Genomic DNA, 15,484 nt, shown 5'->3' on the forward strand with positions numbered 1-15,484 from the left:
TTTTGTGGTACTGGCTCTCGTATTGAAGATCATTTGACCATATAGGCAGTGGTTTATTTCTGGTCTTCATTCATTAGTCTATTTGTCTGTCTTTATGCTGGATTAATATAGTTTTGTAATATGTTTTAAAAACCAGAAAATAGAAGGCTTCAGCTTTGTTCTTTCTCAAAATTGTTTTGGCTATTCAGTGTCCTTTGAGGTGACACATGAATTTTAAGATTATTTTTCCATTTGTGCAAAAATGCCATTAGGATTTTCATAAGGATTGTATTCAATCTGTAGAACAGTTTGGGCAATATGGACATTTTAACAATATTAAACCTTTCAATCCATGAACACAGGATGTTTTTTCATTTATTTGTGTCTTTAGTTTTTTGTGTTTTTTTTTTTTTTTTTTTTTTTGGAGGGGGGCCAGTGTTTTTAGTTTCCAGTGTACATGTCTTTCATGTCCTTGGTTAACTTTATTCCTAAGGAGTGTACTCATTTTTTTATTATAAAACTTTTTTATGTTACAATTACAGTTAACATGTAATCTATAATAATAAAAATATAATATGCTAATTAGATTGGATGTCCTACTGGATGACCTTCTGGACAAAGCTGGGGCTGCGAGGGCCTAGGTGATCACCATGGCGGGCGGGGGCTGAGGCAGAGGCAGCCACAGCAGTGGGGGCTGAGTCCCTTGCACAAATTTTGTGCATTGGCCCTCTAGTCCTATATAATAAAGCGGTAATATGCAAATTGACCCTCACACTGTCTCACAAGATTGCTGTCCCCATGTGGTCAATGATGGCCACCACAAGATGGCTGGGAAGGGATGGTAGTTGGGGGGTACCAGGCCTGTAAGGGAGGGCAGTTAGGGGCAATCAGGCCTGCAGGGGAGGGGAGTTGGGGGCAATCAGGCTTGCAGGGGAGGCTATTTGGGGACGACCAGGCCTGGAAGGGAGGGCAGTTGGGGGCAACTGGGCCAGCAGCAAAGTAGTTAGGCATTGATCAGGCCAGCAGAGTAGTGGTTAAGGGGTGATCATGGTGGCAGGCAGGCAAGTGGTTGGGAGCCAGCAGTCCTCAATTGTTTTTTATTAATTTTATACAGAGAGGAAGGGAGAGGGATAGAAAGCTAGAAACATCGATGAGAGAGAAACATCGACCAGCTGCCTCCTGCACACCCCCCACTGGGGATATGCCCTCAACCAATGTACATGCCCTTGACCGAATCAAACCCAGGACCCTTCAGTCCACAGACTGACGCTCTATCCACTGAGCCAAACTTTGGCGAGCCGTCCTCAATTGTGAGAGGGGTGATCAACTATCAGTTTAGGCCCAATCCCAGAGGTGGGGTCCCAGATTGGAGAGAGTGCAGGTTGGGCTGAGAGACACACACCCCCCCCCCCCCCAGTGCACAAATTTTGTGCACCACATCTCTAGTTTATATATAAAAGGCTAATTAAACGGCCAGCCAACTGGCTGGTGATATGGCTCGCACTGACCATTGGGGCAAATGCTCAGCACAGGTACTGCTGAGAGACAGCAACTATGCAGAGTACCCTCTTTCACTCCAGGACCCCTCAGGGGATGTTGGGACTGCTGGCTTTACTCTGATCCCCACAGGCCAGGCTGAGGGACCTCATCTGCTGGAGGGACCCTGCTCACTCCGCCGACTTTGAGCCCTAACTCTACTCCAAGTGCGGCTGGCCAGGGAGGGACCGCAGGATGTTGGCTCCAGGGTGTGTCTGGCCCATCTCGCCCAGTCCTGCCCCGCCGGCCACCCTCTAATTGATTTCCTTTTAATGTGCACGAATCCATGCACCAGGCCTCTAGTATTATATATTTTCAGGTGTACAGTGTAATTATAAGGTATTTATGTAACTTGTGAGGTGACTCCCCAATAAGTCTATTACTAACCTGGCACCATACATAGATATTATCTTATTGGTTATATTCCTACTAGTGGCCCAGCACACGAAATTCCTGCACATTAGAAGGGGTTAATTAGAAGAAATAATTTAATATTGCTGTTTGCCCTTTCTCTATAATATAAGTGTCAGAAATGAAAGAAAATTAGTAAAATTTATATAAAAAACATTCCTCCTGTCAGAGTCTGGGGTATACCATGGGACCCAGAGTCAAGTCCCTGCCCACCCACATGCCCTTCAAAATCCCTATCCTCCCTCCATTGGGCTAGATCCAAACCTGGTCATTCCCACCCTTGTAAAGCCCTGCCGGGCAGGGGACGCAGCCTCAGGTCCCCTGGCCTGGTGTCAGGATTGTTGGGGTGGCCTGAGATCCCCCAGCCCAGACTGGGGGGGGGATGGCGCACAGCCTCAGGTCCTCTGGCCCGGCACTGGGACAGGGGTATGGCCTCTGGTCCCCAATCAAGCCCCACTGGGCAGCGGGCATGGCCTGAGTTCCCCCGACCCAGCACTGGGGCTATACCTTGAGGTCTCCCATCAAGCCCCCTGGGTGGGGAGCACAACCTGAGATCCTCTGTCAAGCCCCACCAGACAGAGGGGCGTAGCCTCAGATCCCCTGGCCTGGTGCTGGGGTTGGGGGGAGGTGCAGCCTGAGGTCTCCCAGCCTGGTGCCAGGTTGGGGGGCACGGCTGAAGTACCCTGTCAAGCCTCACCTGGTTTGGGGTGCAGCCTGAGGTCCCCTAGCCCAGCGCCAGGATAGGAAGTGCACCTTGAGGTTCCCCCATCAAGTCCTGCCAGCACCGGGGCAGGGGTCGTGGCTTGAGGTCCCCTGGCCTGGTGCTGGGGCAGGGGGCAAGGCCTGAGATCCCTGTCAAGCCTTGCTGGGTGGGAGGTGTGGCCTGAGGTCCCCTGACCTGGCGCTGGGGAAGCAGCCTGAGGTCCCCTAGCCCAGCACCAGGATGGGAAGTTCACCTTGAGATCCCCTGTCAAGCCCCACTGGGTGGAGGGCGCAGCCTGAGGTATCCTGTCAAGCCCTGCTAGATGGGAGGGCATGGCCTGACATCCCCTGTCAAGCCCCATGGTGGGAGAGGGGGGAGAGGGCGTAGCCTCAGGTCCCTGCTGATTGCTCGTTAAGGCTCCTTAAGGGAACTTGGCCTCAGCTATGGGTGCAGCCATCTTTGTGATGGAGTGATGGTCAATTAGCATATTCCCTCTTTATTAGATAGGATGCTCTACTTTCCATCCCTTTAACTATTTTGTAACTACCAATTTGTACTTCTTAATCCCTTCACCTTTTTCAGTCAGCCTCCTAACTCCCTCCCATCTGGCAACTATCAGTTTGTTCTCTGTATCTATAAGTTTGTTTCTGTTTTGATTATTTTATTTTTCAGATTCCACTTATATATAAGTGGCTTTGTCTTAACTTATTTCACTTAGGATAATATCCTCTAGGTGATAGGATAAGATTTCTTTATTTTTTATGGCCAAGTATTATTATTATGCAATCATTTATTGAAGAACAGTTAAACTGCTTTCATATTTTGGGCATTATATATGAAACATCCTTCTTTGTCTCTTATTATATAAAGTCTATTTTGTCTGAATAAGTGTTGCTATCCCAGCTTCTTTTTTCCACTTCCATTTGTGTAAAAATCTTTTTCCAACCCTTTATTTTCAGTCTGTGTGTGTCTTTTGATCTGAAGTGTCTCCATTCAGCCAAGACCGGTTTGGCTCAATGGATAGAGCGTCGGCCTGCGGACTGAAGTGTCTCCATTCAGCCACCCTATGTGTTTTGAAGTGTTTATAATACATTTACATTTAATTGTTGATAGGTATGTGGTTATTGCCACTTTATTCTTTCTTTTTTTTTTTTTAAGGGATTAGTAGGCACTTAAAAGACTTTTGACTTTTTTTTTTTAATGTATTTTATTGATTTTTTACAGAGAGGAAGAGAGAGGGATAGAGAGTTAGAAACATCGATGAGTGAATCATCGATCAGCTGCCTCTTGCACAACCCCTACTGGGGATGTGCCTGCAACCAAGGTTCATGTCCTTGACCGGAATCGAACCTGGTACCCTTCAGTCCTCAGGCCGACGCTCTATCCACTGAGCCAAATCAGTTTCGGCGCCAATTTATTCTTTATATTTTTAAATTTTTATTACTTTTTTTGTCATCTTTAAGAAATCCCTTTAACATTTGTTATAAATACCAGTTTGGTGGTGATGAACTCCTTTGGCTTTTTTTTTTGTCTGGCAGGCAGTTTATCTTTCCTTTGATTCTAAATAACAGCTTTAATGGTAGAGTAATCTTGGCTGTAGGTCCTTAGTCTTTGTCTTTAACATTTTGCCTTTTTTAATTATGATGGGTCTAGCTAGGTTCACCTTGTTTGGAGCTCTCTGTACTTTTAGGACTGGGTGTACATCTATTTCCTTTACCAGGTTAGGGAAGTTTTCTGTTATTATTTCTTCTCATATGTTTCCAGTTCCTTAGTCTCTGGCTTCTCCTTCTGGTACCCCAATAGTACAAATGTTGCTATGCTTGATATTGTCTCAGAGGTCCCTTAACTATTGTAATTTTTTGGATTTTTTTCTTCTTTTTTTCGTTGTTCCAATTGGGTGTTTTCTGCTACCTGTCTTCCAAATTGCCGTCCTCAGCTTCGTCTAATCTATTGATTACTTCTAATATATTCATTTTGGTTACTATATTATTAATTTCTGAATGGTTCTTTTATGGTTTCTATCTCTGTATAAGTTCTCACACCTGTTCTCCCAAGTTCATTAAGCATCCTTATAAACTTCTGGTAAATTGCATGCCTCCATTTTATTTAGATCTTTTCTGGAGTTTTGCTTTGTTCTTTCATTTGGAGTATGTTTGTTTCCTATTGTTGGATGCCTCTCTGTGTTTGTTTCTGTGTATTAGGTAGAGGTGCTACAGTCCTGGTAGAGTGGTCTAATGTAGTAGTTATTCAGTGGGGCCTACTGGTGCAGACTCCTTGGTTACTTGAGCCAGATGCTTCAGGGGTGTCCCTTGTGTGGGCTGTGTGGGCCCTTCTGGTGTAGTTAAGCTTTGATTATTGTTGGCACATCAGTAGGTGGAATTGGCCTTTGGGCTGGCTGACTGCAAATTGACGGTGACTGGAGTGGGGACCACCAATTGTGTTGAGGATGATCCCATGGAGTGGGATTCACTTCAGTGGGTCTACCCTTTGGAGGTGTGGTTTTTGGAGCTGATTGGGTGATGCTCTGTTATGGTTTGAAGCTTGCTGTAATGGTCCCGGGGTCTCTTGGAATGGTCTCCAATGCAGGCCCGTGTCAACTGCTGCCTGTGCCATCCCAGCCACCTCCTAGGAGCTAAAAGTGATCTGCTGTTTGTAGCTGTCTGCCCTGGATTTGGAGACACCTGGGAGAATCTACTGCTGCCACAGAGGGCAGCTGCCTCTTGGGCAGGGGTGCTTAGCAAGAGGTACAGGGTACACTGAGGCCAGCTGCTGCTTGTGTGGGTGTGTGGACCTTTGAGAATTTTAGGAAAGTCCACAGTATGGGCCAAGGCTATCAACTTGTAAGAAACAACAATGAATGATGTTTGGGCTGGTGTGGGGTGTGTGGTTTGGGGTCCCAGGGCATTACCAGGGTAGGCCGAGCAGTGTTAGCCAAGTTGATTTTGACTCAGATATAGCACCTATCTATGCCTGCCAGCTGCGATGGTGGGGTGGGACTCAACAAGGGAATAATGGCACCTGCCTACTTTTCTGCTGTGGCCAAAGCTACCACTCCCTGAAGCTGCTGCCCCAGCGCTGGAGCTCAGAGCTAGTGAGTTTGTCAGTAAGTCTGTGGGCAGTACTTGTAAGAGGATGCCTAAGTCTATAGCAGCCCTCCCTCATGGGATCCCTGCTGATGATCACAGCCAGATGACATGGGACTCTTCTTCCCAGCACTAGTGCTCTGGATTAAGGAGCCTGGTGTGGGACCGGGACCCCTGCTTCTCAAGAGTGCCTCTCTGCAACTGAGATATTCCTCCTGATTCTTTAATATATTTTACTGATTTTTTACAGAAAGGAAGGGAGAGGAAGAGAGAGCCAGAAACATCCATGAGAGAGAAATATTGATCAGCTGCCTCCTGCACACTCCCCACTGGGGACGCGCCCACAACCAAGGCACATGCCCCTGATTGGAATCAAACCTGGGATCCCTGAGTCCACAGGCAGATGCTTTATCCACTGAGCCAAACTGGTTAGGGCTCTCTCCTGATTCTTGACTGCCAACATGCATGTGGGAATCTCTGTTCCTCCTACTAGTCTTGACATGGCTGCTTTGTATTCTTATTCATAGGAGTTTTCTTCAGGGTTGTTGTGTAAGTTAGTTGTAATAAAGTCGTGGGAAGAGCAAAGCACAATGTTCACCTATTCCACCATCTTGACCAGAAGTCCAGTATTGTATTTTTTTTTTTTTTATACTATTGTAAATGGGCTTATTTTTCATATCCTTTTCAGACTAGTGGCCTGGTGCATGAAATGCATGCACAGGGGATGGGAGGTCCCTCAGCCTGGCTACACCCTCTCCAATCTGAGATCCCTCTTGCAATCTAGAACCACTGGCTCCTAAGTGCTCACCTGCCTCCCCTGTTTTCCAGTTCTAAATTCAAATTTGTTGTGGTAGGCTGCATTTGGATGTCTATCCTATGCTGCCATCTTGGTTTCTCCGCTTGTAATTTTTCTTAAAAGGAACTTACCATTCTATTCTCACTAACAAAATGTGTCACGCTTAGAATGTAGTATTCTCTTGTCTGAGAATACCACAAAGACAAAAGCAAAATTATTATTTTTTTCCTTTAAAAATCTTATCAATCTACAAATTATTTTTGGCCTAAGAAGTGAGGTAGGTTTCAATTTTTTTTTTAAAAGCCAGATGCTTAGCCAGTGTTTCAAAGTCTTAATTGGATAATCAGTTTTTATTTGGTTGAAATATAATCTTCACCATCCTGTGAATGATATAAGGGTTAAAATTTACAAATAAAAACACAATCTAATGATTGCATTAAAAATTTCACACTTTAAAAATAGATGTAGCCCTAACCAGTTTGGATAGAGTGTCGGCTGATGGACTGAAAGGTCCCAGGTTTGGTTCTGGTCAAGGGCATGTACCTTGGTTGCAAACACATTCCTAGTAGGGGGTGTGCAGGAGGCAGCTGATTGATGTTTTTCTCTCATCAATGTTTCTCTCTATCCCCCTACCTTTTTCTCTGTAAAAAAGCAATAAAATATATTAAAAAATAGATATAATCTCAATTGAGAGCACAACTATGTGAAGTATAATAACTGACGTTGGGTTAAAATTTAAAAAAAAGAAAGGAATAATTAGCCCTGGCTGGTGTGGCTCAGTTGGTTGGAGCATCTTTCCATACACGGAAATATTGTGGTTTTGATTCTTGGTCAGGGCACATACCTAGGTTGAGGGTTTAATTTCTGGTCCAGGTGTGTACAGGAGGTAAGTGACAAATGATTCTTTCTCTCTAAAAATCAATAATATCCTCAAATGAGGATTAAAAAAAAGAAAAAAAGAAGAAGCCCAGCTGGCATGGCTTGATGGTTGAGTGTTGACCTATGAACCAGGAGGTCATGGTCTGATTCCTGTTAAGGGCATGTGCTGGGGTTGCAGGCTCGATCCCCAGTGTAGAGTGTCCAGGAGGCAGCCAGTCAATGATTCTCTCTCATCGTTGATGTTTATCTCTCTCTCTGAAATCAATAAAAAATATTTTAAAAATAGATACAGTAAAACCTAACCTAATAATAGAGTAATATGCAAACTAACAATCACTCCACTACAAAAGCCACGCCCACAAGCAAATCAGAATAAGCATGCAAATTAACCCACCAAAGATGGTGGTTAATTTGCATACGTAAAGGGAGGGAGGAGTGACGACTGAAGACAGCATAGAACAGGGGTCCTCAAACTTTTTAAAGTGGGGGCCAGATCACGGTCCCTCAGAGAGCTGGAGGGCCGGACTATATGAACTACTAATTCCTACTGTAACACCTCGGCTGCGCTCACTGCCCCAAAAACCTGGCGGGCGGGATCAGACTCCCCTGGGGGCTGTATGTGGCCCGCGGGCTGTAGTTTGAAGACCCCTGGCACAGAAGGAAGAGGGAGGGAAAGTGGAAAGCAAGAAGGCTGCGGCTGCTGGAGGGAAAGCACTGGCAGCGTGTGCGGGGCGTGGCAGCGGTGGTGCATGCAGCTGTGGAGGTGGCGGAGGAGGAGCGACACAGAAAGAGAAACATCGATGTAAGAGAGAACATTGATTGGTTCCCTCTTGCATGCACCCAACCAGGGCTGGGAGTTAAGCCTGCAACTGAGGTACGTGCTACCAACCAGAATCGAACCCCAGGCCCTTTGGTCTGTGGGCGTATGCTCTAGCCACTGAGCCACACCGGTTAGAGCAGTGATTTCTGATTATACATTTGCTCACTGACTGATTGTTGTTTGTTTTTGTAAGACAGTTTTCAATTCATTTAAAATATAGAATAGTCAATTCTCTTAGTTCATTCAGGCTTCTGTTACAAAATACCATAAACTAGGTGGCTTATAAATAACAGAAGTTTACTTCTCACTGTCTGGAAACTGAAAAGCCCAAGATCAGGATGCTGACAGATGAGGTGTCTGGTGAGTATCTGCTTCCTGATTCACAGATGGTATCTGCTGACTATATTCTCACAGGGCAGAAGGAGCAAGGGAATTCTCCTGCATCTCTTTAATATAGGTTCCAGTCCCATTCATAAGGGCTCTACTCTGATGACCTAATCTGTCTCCTCCCAAAAGCCACACCTCCAAATCATCATCTTAGGTGTCAGGATTTAACATGACTTTTTGGAGGGATCCAAACATATAGTCTATAGTAGTCAGTTCTATGTATGGGTGGTGTAGTAGTTTCCTATTGATGCTGTAAGATAATTTGTGCTATTCAAACTACAAAGTTTATTACCTTACACGTCAGTAGGTCAGAAGTCCAACACAGGTTTCATCAGGTATCGACGGAATTGCATTCCTATTCTGGAGTTTCTAGAGGAGAATTTGACTCTTTGCCTTTTCTGGATTCTAGAGGCCAACCACAATCCTTGGCTCATAGCCTCCCTCCTCATCTTCAGAACCAATAAGTTCTCTCATCTTTCTGACTCTTCGTCATTTGTTTCTCTTTCTAACCACAGTTAGGAGAGGTTCTCTGCTTTTAATGTCTCATGTGATTATATTCAGCCCAACAGGATAGTCTCCCCATTGAAAGACTTGTAATCTTTTTTTTAAAAATATATTTTATTGATTTTTTACAGAGAGAGAGACAGAGAGTTAGAAACATCGATGAAAGAGAATCATCAATCAGCTGCCTCTTGCACACCCCCTATTGGGGATGTGTCCACAACCAAGGTACATGCCCTTGACCAGAATCGAACCTGGGACCTTTCAGTCCGCAGGCTGATGCTGTATCCACTGAGCCAAAGTGGTTTCGGCAAGACTTGTAATCTTAATTACATCTGCACAGTCTCTTTTTGAATTGTGTCAAGCATGGCCAATATTGAACCTGAGGAAGGATGGTGAAAGATTAAAGAAAATAAGACAATAGATATAGCTGGGGCCAGGTGGATCTCTGTGCCTGGATGAGGACACAGTGACACACAGCCTGTAAGCCAAAGCTTTATTTTGTAGTCAGATCACACAAAGCAAAACAAGAGAATGGTCAAGATGTTTACAATGTTCTTGTGAGTTTCAAATCTGCTTCTTTCCTGTTGTTGCAATTCTCTGAACTCTAGTAAGCTTTGTTTTGGCAGCACTTGCTGCCGCTCCCGCAGCCCACATCCCTCAGCTACCTAAGACTACAAGGTCAGACTATAAAGTAAGCTGACATACAACCATAGCCTTTGGCTATAATTATGCTAGGAGGGCTTTGCCCCCCAAGCTGGAACTTGTATGTGGCTTTGGCCACAAGAGGACTATGTCCTCTCATCGGTCCGAGGCTTGATCCTGTGCAAATACTGTAGCTGCTCTCCATAACTTTTGCTATACAGGGTAACATAGTCTCCTGTTCCAGGGGTTAGGGCATGGGTGCCTTTGAGGTGAGGATTATTCTGCTAACCACAGTTGGCTTCAGTCCGTTACATAAACATTAAACTGTTCATTTGTTTTGATAAATTTTGGTAAATATATGGACTGTTGTAGTAGTCAAGTGGCAAGACTTGGAGTTGGGCCTGTTGTGGGTTAGCAGAGTGATTTTAGGCGTATGAAAATGCAAGATGCCTTTTGAGAGGTTAAAATGCTTTCTTACTGTTGGCATGGAGGAGGAGAGAAGGAAAGTGATCAGGTTACACATTCTTTGTTGCAGAGCCTAGGTACACTTCAGGCTTCGAGCCTAGCTGGAGAGGCCGGAGTCAGCATTCTCCAGTCTCTTCATGCTGCCCTGCTTAGGGAGCAAGAAACAAACACCCCCCCCCCCCCCCCCCCCAGGGTCCCCAAAAGAGAACTATTTTAACTTTTAAGTATTTATAAAAAGTTACATTTTATATTGCACTGAAACATAAATTAAACTCAAATTAATACCGTGAATCAAATTTAGAAAGCTTTTTAAATGTTATTTTGAGAAAAAATAACTTTCTTGGCATAAAATGACGAGTTAGACTGTTGGTATGTTTCAGAAACTTGGTGATAAAAAGTCTCCATTGCAATAACAGTATTTCTTTTGTTTTGTTTCCTTGCTGTTCTTAGATAAAAGAGGATCTTAAAAAGGTTTTTCACGTAAACACTCATAAAAATCTCAGTGCCACATTATTAGTGTTAATTTGATCATTTTATGTTATTTTTTCCCAGTTCAGATGTAGTTAGAATATAATCCTTTAAAAATTTTTGGTTATTAAAATTTGAGGGTTTAAGAAGCTTAAGCATTATTTGTAAATTTATACCTCTGTTAAACATTATCAGTCCATTAAAAAATACTAAAGTTTTCCTCATTTGTATTACTGTTCATCAATTTGTATAATACTTTCTGGAGAAAGACACTATAATTAGTAATCAGATTTATATCATAGGAATAGGGTCACATTTGTATCAATCTTTTTAGAACTTTGGGAGAAGGTATCATATTTTCTAAACAGAATATTTGTCCCAACATACTTTTTTCAAAAAGAAAAGCTACAGCTTATAAAAATTTGTGGTTGGACATTTGGACTTGATGTTCTGTTTTGTCCTGTTCATATAGGTTTTATTCTCTTTAGCTCACGAGTTTTAAATAATTTACATATTTTTGCTCAATAATAGAATAGTGGATTTTGGCTCAATAATATGATAGTGTTGTGGTCCTAATCCTTTAGTCTTGTCTGTGCTTCTATTAATCCCTGACTCCCCCCCTTCTTGTCTAGATCTTCTTGGTAGGTACAATCTAAGGCTTACTTTCTCCAGGAAGCCTCATTACTTTTATCTGGGCTCTTGGTTATTTCTTCCTTTTCTGTGCTTCTGTAGGGCTTATAATGCCACTTTGTATTGTTATTTTTCTTCCTAGTATTTGTTCTCTATTTCTGATTTGATTTAAAATATTTATACTAGCTACCATTAGTTTATCTCTGATATGCTAAGTACTGCGCCAATATCATGTATCTTTAAAATCACCTGGCAGGTAGGTTGTAGCCTGTAACGGGAGAGTGGAGGTTAGTTACACTGTGCTGGAGTGCCAGTCACATCCTTTTCTCTTAGGCTGCTAACACGTGCTGCGTACCTCAAACATAATTAGATTCTGAATAAATATGGGTTGATTAGGTGACTCATACCTTGTTTGGTTTATTTTTTCTCTTAAAGTTGGTTTTGGGAAAGGGCAAGAGAATTGGAGCCTAGAATTTGTGACTTTTTCATTTTTTAAAATGTCATTGTCAGGTACCATCATAGTCTTTTAAACTTCCATGTGTCTAAATATGGACCTTGTTCCAAAAAAATCGGTGTGGTTCTCTATATTGTTAAAAAATCTATGATGCCTGAAGCAGGGAAAGTTGTTTGAAAGTGACTGGGGGGGAATAGAGCATGCTATTCTCTCTAGTAGGATGCTGTTATTTAAATCATTAGGTGAATAGATTTATATATTCAAAAACTACATACAGATAAACCTCAAAGAAGTGGGAAAATGGAGATAAGTCTCAAGGTATGCTTTTTACTGAATCTTTTATTAATTTGAACTCTATTTATGTTTGCTATTGTTTTCACATGAAAATCATAAGTTATATAGTGAAATTTGAGATACATTTTTGATACATTTTCTTAAGCATATTTTGACAATTTTGGTGTCTGTTCCTTATGATGCCAACTTTTTACTAGAAAACTATAATCTGTTTTACTGCTTTGCTTTTGTAGTTTCCTAACCTATGTTATTTTTATGTCTTTGCAAAAACCAAGTAATTGACTCATTTATCAGAGTTCCCATATTTGAAGAATCAATATATCTTTTGCATGTTATCAATAAAACTATCATTTTAACCATTTTCTACATTATTTGATGTTATTGGTCTTGTCTGCTTTTTAAAATAAATATATAATGTTCTTTAATTATTTTAAGTGTTCATTGAGCCTTAGACTTAAGTCCTGGTACGAGTTTTACTTTTTAAAATACTTTACTTTTTATTATTTACTAGAGGCCTGGTGCATGAAATTCATACATGGGAGGGGTGTACCCACAGGCCAGCCTGCACCCTCTCCTATCCGAGATCCCTTGGGAGATGTCTGACTGCTGGTTTAGGCCTGATCCCAGCAATCAGGCCTAAATCGGCAGTCGGACATCCCTCTCACAGTCTGGTACTGCTGGCTTCTAACTGATTACCCCTAACTCTTGGCCCCCTCCCCTGCACCCCCCCCCCCCCCCCCCACACACACACACACACAGTCCTGTTGGTCTGGCCATCCCCAACCGGTTGCCCCTAACTGCCCACCCCTGCCGACCTGGTTGCCCCATGCAGTCTGCTGCCTGGTCATACTGTTACTATGATGGTGTCCCGGACGATTTGCATATTCATCTATTAGAATATACTAGAGGCCTGATGCATGAAAATTTGTGCACTGGGGGCCCTCAACTGAGCCTGCCCCCCTCACAGTCCGGGAGCCCTTGGGATGGCCTACTGACAGCTTAGACCTGCTCTCATCGGAGAGCGGGCTTAGCCACAATCTGGCCTCCCTCTGTGGGAGGCGACCGGGCTGATCAGGGGAAGGCGCCGTCCCCATCACCTTGTTGCTGCAGCCACTGCCAGTCACCAGAGCCACCAAGGTGTTCTCACCAGCACGGACTCCAGTCCCTTCACCATGAAAAATGACAACTTTCCTTAGGCATTTCAAGATGTCTCTTTCATAGGATATGACATTTCTTTCTTTTTTATCCTCACCTGAGGATATTTTCCCATCCATTTTGAGAGAGCATGGGAGAGAGAGGGAAAGACAGAGAGAAACATCAATGTGAGAGGGACACTTTGGTTGCCTCCTGCATGAGCCCTGACTTGGGCCCAGCCAGGGAGGAGCCTGTAACCTAGATACATGCCCTTGACCAGAATCAAACCCAGACCCTATGGTCTGCACGCCGAGGCTCTAATCACTGAGCCAAACTGGCTAGGGCAGGATATGACATTTCTTAGCCCTCCAGCAGCGGACCTTCGTTTTTTCCTCCCGGAGTGAGGTGGAAAATCCCTAGGTCACCTTCTTGGATTCCTATTACTCAAGTTACCAAGAACACTGAGTGGCATACCAGGAGCTTAGCCAATAGAGATCAGAAGGGGTGTTTCCTCTGCAGCTCATGTGCAGAGGCGGGACTGCTGGTGCGCTGCTGGCAGGCCCTCTTCTCTCCAGACCTGCACCATCCGTGGCTTGCCTCACCACACACACACTCCCCTCCCGTCCACTTGGCATGTACAGCCTCCTCCTGAGTGATTGTGACGTAACGGCATACCGGACAATTCGCATATTACATATACATATATACACACACACACACACACACACACACACACACACACACATATACACACATATATATATTAGAGGCCCGGTGTGCAACATTCGTACCCGGTGGGGGGTGGGGGGGAGACTTGTGGCCCCCCCCCCTCCCCCCCCTTGCTCCTGGACTGCACAAAGCCCGGCTTGTACCTTTGTGCAGTCCAGGAGCTCTCGGGAGATGTCCACATCCCTCTCACAGTCCGGGAACCCTCGCTCCTTACTGCTCGCTGCTCCTTATTGCTTGGCTCACTGCTCTTTAGCGCTGCCGTGGAGGCAGGAGAGGCCTCCAACCGCCTCTGTGCTCGCCAGTTGTGAGCCTAGCTTTTGGCTGAGCAGTGCCCCCCTGTGGGAGTGCATTGACCACCAGGGTACAGCTCCTGTGTTGAGTGTCTGTCCCCTGGTCGTCAGCATGCGTCATAGTGAACTGATCATCCTGCCGTTAGGTTGATTTGCATTTTAGGCTTTTATTATATAGGATGTGTGTAGGAAGTGGATTTTAAAAATATCAAAATTGAGTTGGTCCGAAGGTTGTGGGTTATTGTTAAGCTGATTAAAAATATCAAAATTGCCCTGGCCAGTGGTTATAGCATCATTCCTTGCACTAAAGAGTCAGGTTTGATTTCTAGTGAAGGGTGCTTGTGGGAGTCAACCACTTGATGTGTCTTTCTCACTTCCATGTGCCCCGCGCCCCCACTCCCCCTGCATCCCTCCCTTCCACTCTCTGAAAAGCAGTGAGGAAAATATTCTCACGTGAGGGTGAAAAACCAGCACATCAAAATTGACTTAAACATAGAAACTTATGCTAGGATATGTGAAATATAAATGGAATCATGTATTTATAAGGTTTACTGTAAGCCTTCAGACTATTTTTAAGGAGCCTCTTCACTGGAACACAGCGGTTTTTTGTCTTTCTGTCTTCTAAGTACAATATATTGAGATTTTGCACAATAATGTCTTAAATTTACACACCTCCACGGAGTATCATCATTACCTCATTTAATGTTCCTTTGTAATTCCTATGATTGTAATTAAATTACAATTTGTATGAGCATTTCTTTAAGATTTGCTTCCATTCTTAGAAACTGTCAGCCCTTTGTGAGGAGGGACTGGAAGGGGCTCATTGTGCCGTGGGCCTACCCCAGCGCCGTGCATGCTCGGCAACGTGTGTGGCAGCAGCCGTGATCTATTTTTTATTTTTTTTAGTCTTCTTTATGAAAAAGGTTTGGTATTTGTAAAACTTTTTAGAGGAAAAAAATATATTAACCCAAAAGCAGAGCTGACTTCAATATTAGTTGTTTTACAGACAACTATGACTATTCCAATGTTTGGAAGATCTATGAAACTAATGAATTTAAGAGTTGAAATTAAGGTTGTAGCTATGTTTTCAACACCTTTACTTTGTGTTTTTGTTACTGTGACTTAAGATGGTTATAATTATTTTTTTTGAAGGTTTGTCATCTTTATTTTACAGATGTGGGTACTGGAATTTAGAGCACTGAGGATACTTGCTCAGTTGTTAAACTCATGGTGGAGCAGTGTTTGGATCCAGATCTGCAAACTTCAGATCAGGTCTCTTC

General features: G+C 43.7%; 1 protein-coding gene across 3 annotated transcripts in view; it reads left to right on the forward strand.

Annotated features, from left to right (window-relative positions):
• The window catches only part of BMPR1A (bone morphogenetic protein receptor type 1A), a 162,803-nt gene that overhangs the window by 33,384 nt on the left and 113,935 nt on the right, over positions 1 to 15,484 (forward strand). The window contains exon 2 of one of the 3 annotated variants that reach the window (XM_084904177.1): positions 15,379 to 15,476. The exons of the other annotated variants lie outside the window; for them this stretch is intronic. The gene's annotated coding sequence lies outside the window, so the exon portion shown is untranslated. The remainder of the gene's footprint in view (positions 1 to 15,378; positions 15,477 to 15,484) is intronic. 3 annotated transcript variants of the gene reach the window in all.

The sequence above is a fragment of the Pipistrellus hanaki genome (assembly GCF_964339955.1).
Source record: "Pipistrellus hanaki genome assembly, chromosome: 14".
In the NCBI taxonomy this organism is placed as follows: Eukaryota; Metazoa; Chordata; class Mammalia; order Chiroptera; family Vespertilionidae; genus Pipistrellus; species Pipistrellus hanaki.